The sequence below is a fragment of the Triticum urartu genome, chromosome 7A (assembly GCF_056163025.1).
Source record: "Triticum urartu cultivar PI428250 chromosome 7A, HENAU_Tu73, whole genome shotgun sequence".
Lineage (NCBI taxonomy): Eukaryota > Viridiplantae > Streptophyta > Magnoliopsida > Poales > Poaceae > Triticum > Triticum urartu.
The window spans coordinates 475114275-475119668 of record NC_141879.1 but is presented as its reverse complement, the minus strand read 5'-3'; positions in this window follow the sequence as shown (position 1 = coordinate 475119668).

Genomic DNA, 5394 nt, shown 5'->3' with positions numbered 1-5394 from the left:
TAGGTTTGTCACCTAGCGGTGCATCAAGGACATAATTCTTCTGTGCAGCAATGAGGATAAACCTTAGATCACGGATCCAATCCGCATTATTGCTACTAACATCTTTGAACTTAGTTTCCTCTAGGAACATATCAAAAATAAAACAGGGGAGCTAAACACGAGCTATTGCTCTACAACATAGATATGCTAATACTACCAGGACTAAGTTCATGATAAATTTAAGTTCAATTAATCATATTACTTAAGAACTCCCACTTAGATAGACATCCCTCTAATCCTCTAAGTGATCACGTGATCCATATCAACTAAACCATGTCCGATCATCACGTGAGATGGAGTAGTATCAATGGTGAACATCACTATGTTGATCATATCTACTATATGATTCACGCTCGACCTTTCGGTCTCCATGTTCCGAGGCCATATCTGTTATATGCTAGGCTCGTCAAGTTTAACCTGAGTATTCCGCGGGTGCAACTTGTAACACCCTCGATGCGGCTATATCTCCCATGTGTCGAAGTACGACTTAGAGGCATAACCGCATTGAAAGCAATGTCGCAAGTGAGGTAATCTTCACAACAACCCATGTAATAAATAAGGGAAAAGATACATAGTTGGCTTACACTCGCCACGTCACACAAATAGCATAAATATCATTACATTCATCCAGATACACTCAAGGTCCGACTACAGAACCAAAATAAAGACAACCCCAAATGTGACAAAGTTCTCGATCGCCCCAACTGGGCACCACTACTGATCGTCTGGAAAAGAAACGTAGTAACGACGTGAGTCTTCATCGAACTCCCACTTGAGCTCGGTCGCATCATCTGGAATGGCATCATCAGTCCCTGCATCTGGTTTTGGAAGGAATATGTGAGTCACGGGGACTCAGCAATCTCACACCCTCGTGATCAAGACTATTTAAGCTTATAGGTAGGGTAAAGGTATGAGGTGGAGCTGCAGCAAGCGACTAGCATATATGATGGCTAACATACGCAAATGAGAGCGAGAAGAGGAGGCAAAGGCACGGTCGATGAACTATGATCAAGAAGTGATCCTAGAACAACCTACGATCAAGCATAACATGAGTCCGTGTTCTCTTCCCGGACTCCATCGAAAAGAGACCATCACGGCCACACACTTTGTTGATTCATTTTAATTAAGTTAAGTTTAAGGTTTTCTACAACCGGACATTAACAAATTCCCATCTGCCCATAACCGCGGGCACGGCTTTCGAAAGTTCAAATACCTACAGGGGTGTCCCAACTTAGCCCATCACAAGCTATCACGGCCAACGAAGGATATTCCTTCTCTCAAGACAATCCGATCAGACTCGGAATCTCGGTTAGAAGACATCTCGACAATGATAAAACTAAACCAGCAAAGCCGCCGAATGTGCCGACAAATCCCGATAGGAGCTACACATATCTCGTTCTCAGGGCACACTCAGATGAGACATCCTATGAGTAAAACCAACCCTCAAGTTGCCCCGAGGTGGCCCCACAGTCTACTCGGTCGGACCAACCCTCAGATGAGCACTGGCCCAGGGGGGTTTAAATAAAGATGACCCTTGAGTCTGCGGAACCCAAGGGAAAAAGAGGCTAGGTGGGAAATGGTAAAACCAAGGTTGGGCATTGCTGGAGGAGTTTTATTCAAGGCGAACTGTCAAGGGGTTCCCATTATAACCCAACCATGTAAGGAACGCAAAATCAAGGAACATAACACCGGTATGACGGAAACTAGGGCGGCAAGAGTGGAACAAAACACCAGGCATAAGGCCGAGCCTTCCACCCTTTACCAAGTATATAGATGCATTAAAAATACAAGATAAAATAATGATATCCTAACAATAAACATGTTCCAACAAGGAACAAACTCCAATCTTCACCTGCAACTGGCAACGCTATAAGAGGGGCTGAGCAAAGCGGTAACATAGCCAAACAACGGTTTGCTAGGACAAGGTGGGTTAGAGGTTTGACATGGCAATATGGGAGGCATGATAAGAAAGTGGTAGGTATCATAGAATAGGCATAGCAAAAGAGCGAGCATCTAGCAAGCAAAGATAGAAGTGATTTCGAGGGTATGGTCATCTTGCCTACAAAGTTCTCTGAGTTGACTTGATCCTCGTAAGCATACTCAACGGGCTCCTCGATCACGTACTCGTCTCCCGGATCTACCCAAAGCAAGAACACACGCAAGGGGAGACACAATCAACCACGTGCAATGCACAAACAACATGATGCAAAACATGTCATGATACGCGGGATGCGATATGCGATGCATATGCATGATTCGGAAAGGAATGATTGAACCTGGCCTCAACTTGGAAAACCAAGAGTGCCACTAGAAAGGGGAGTTGATTTCGGTCGAAATCGATATAAAGATCACCGGAATCGGATGCATGGATTGGAAATGGCAAGCAAAACAAATATGGCATCGGTTTGCGATTAACAGCATGAGGCCATCTAAATGCATCAAGAACAACATGCTACAGCACTCTAATATAGCAACAAAATACATGGCAGTGCGCCTCCCGAGGTTCATCGGTGCCAGAGGTGTTCACCGGAGTTGGGGTCGAGCTCGGGGTCGCCGGGGAAGGAGAGGAAGCCGGGGTGGCGATGGTCGGCGCGGCGGGGCGGCGATGGTTGAGGCCGCGGGGTCGGCGAGTGGCTCCGGTGGCTCGGGGGCCAGGTCGCCGGATCGGGGCGGCCCGGTGGCGAAGCTCGCCGGCGCGGGGAGGAGAGGCGCTGGCCTCGGGCGGAGGAGAGGCGATGGCCTCGGGCCCGGTCGGCGGCGGGAGGGCCCGAGCTGGGCCTGGCGGGCCTGCGCGGTGTCGGCGAAGTGGGCTCGGCCCCAGGCGAAGTGGCGCGTCCCTATTGGACGAGGGTGGCAGAGGACGCGTCCGGACGTCCGGCGGACGTGTCCGGCTGCGGGAGGAGGGAGATGGACTAGGGTTTGCCCGAAAATTTCGGGGAGTGGCCTTTATATAGAGGTAGAGGGAGCTAAGAGGCTCCAAATTGAGCACGGTTTGCGGCCACGCGATCGTGATCGAACGGCCTAGGTGATGGAAGGGGTTTAGGTGGGTTTTGGGCCACTTTGAAGGGGTGTTGGGCTGCAACACGCACGAGGCCTTTTCGGTCCCTCGGTTAACCGTTGGAGTATCAAACGAAGTCCAAATGGCACGAAACTTGACAAGCGGTCTACCAGTAGTAAACCAAGGCCGCATGACAAGTCTCGTTCCAATCCAAGAACATTTAACACCCGCACACGAAAAGAGGTAGAAAGGGACACCGGAGGACATAGGAGCGCCGGAATGCAAAACGGACAACGGGGAAAATGCTCGGATGCATGAGACGAGCACGTATGCAAATGCAATGCACATGATGACATGATATGAGATGCATAACAAAGACAAAAGCACATGAAGACAAAAACCCGACAACGAGGAAATAAAAATAACTTAGCACCGGAAAAGGCAAGAGTTGGAATACAAATATGGTAGGTTACATACGGGGTGTTACAACACTCCACCACTACGAAAGGATCTCGTCCCGAGATCTAGGACTGGAAAAACTCTGGGTACTCAGAAAGGAGGTGATCCTCGCGTTCCCAGGTGGCTTCACGGTCGGAATGGTGTGACCACTTGACTTTCAGGAATTTGATAGACTTGTTGTGAGTCTTGCGCTCAGCTTCTTCAAGAATAGCAACGGGGTGCTCACGATAAGACAAGTCTTCTTGGAGATCAATCTCTTCGAAGTTGATGGTGCGGTCAGGAGTCTTGAAACACTTGCAGAGTTGAGAGACATGAAACATGTCGTGGACGTTTGCAAAGTTGGAGGGAAGCTCAAGTTGATAGGCGAGATTGCCTGTTTTGTTGATGATCTTGAAAGGACCCACATATCTAGGGGCAAGCTTCCCTTTGATACCGAAGCGACTAGTACCTTTCATTGGAGAGACGTGGAGGTAGACATGGTCTTCGATCTCGAAATCCAAGTCACGATGCTTGCTATCATAGTAACTCTTCTGGCGCGATTGCGCAGCTTTCAGATTTTCAAGAATGACTTTGCACATTTCTTCAGCCTGTGTGATCAAGTCATTGCCAAGGAGTTGGCGTTCACTAGTCTCTGACCAGTTAAGAGGAGTACGACACTTCCTGCCATAGAGAATCTCAAAAGGGTCCTTGCCCGAACTCGCTTGGAAGCTGTTGTTGTAGGAGAACTCGGCATATGGAAGACAATCTTCCCACTTCATACCGAAAGAGATGACACAAGCCCTGAGCATATCTTCAAGAATCTGATTTACTCGCTCGACTTGGCCACTGGTTTGAGGATGAAAAACTGTGCTGAAGCGGATGTTGGTGCCCATGGCCTTCTGAAAAGAATCTCAGAACATGGAGGTGAAGATACTGCCACGATCTGAAGATATCAACTACGGAATGCCGTGCAGAGAGACAATCCTGGAGGTATATAGCTCTGCCAACTGAGCTGCTGTGATAGATTCTTTGATAGGAAGAAAATGAGCCACTTTAGTGAGTTTGTTGATGACAACAAAGATAGCATCATTGCCACGCTTGGACTTTGGAAATCCAATCATGAAGTCCATCTCAATATGGTCAAACTTCCATTCTGGAATGGCAAGAGGTTGGAGGAGACCAGCTGGTCTTTGGTGTTCTGCTTTCACTCTTCTGAAGACATCACATTCATTCACGAACTGAGCAATCTCGCGCTTCATTCGAGTCCACCAATACGACTGCTTGAGGTCATGGTACATCTTTGTACTTCCAGGATGAATAGAGAGGAGTGAATTGTGAGCCTCGTTCATAATGACTTTATGAAGGTCACCTTTAGGCACAACAATGCGATCCTCGAAGAATAGAGTATCCTTGTCATCGAAACGATAGCACTTGTACTTAGGTTGGCTCTTGGCAATCCCAATCTTCACCTTCTTCACCATAGAATCAAGAAGTTGAGCCTCGCGAATCTGATCTTACAAAGTAGGAGAGACTTGGAGGTTGGCAAGAAATCCTTGAGGAACAACTTGAAGATTGAGTTTGCGGAAAGCTTCACAAAGCTCTGGTTGGTAAGGCTTGAGAATCAAACTGTTGCAGTAAGCCTTTCCGCTCAACGTGTCAGCAATTACATTGGCCTTGCCTGGAGTATATTCAATACTCGAATTATACTCTTGAATCATTTCGACCCAACGAGTCTGCCTGAGGTTGAGGTTTGGCTGAGTGAAGATGTACTTGAGATTCTTATGATCAGTGAAGATGTCCACTTTTCTTCCCAATAAGAGATGTCTCCAAGTTAAAAGAGCATGGACAACTGCCGCCAACTCGAGGTCGTGAGTGGGGTAGTTCTTTTCGTTGGGCTTCAACTGGCGAGTGGTATAGGC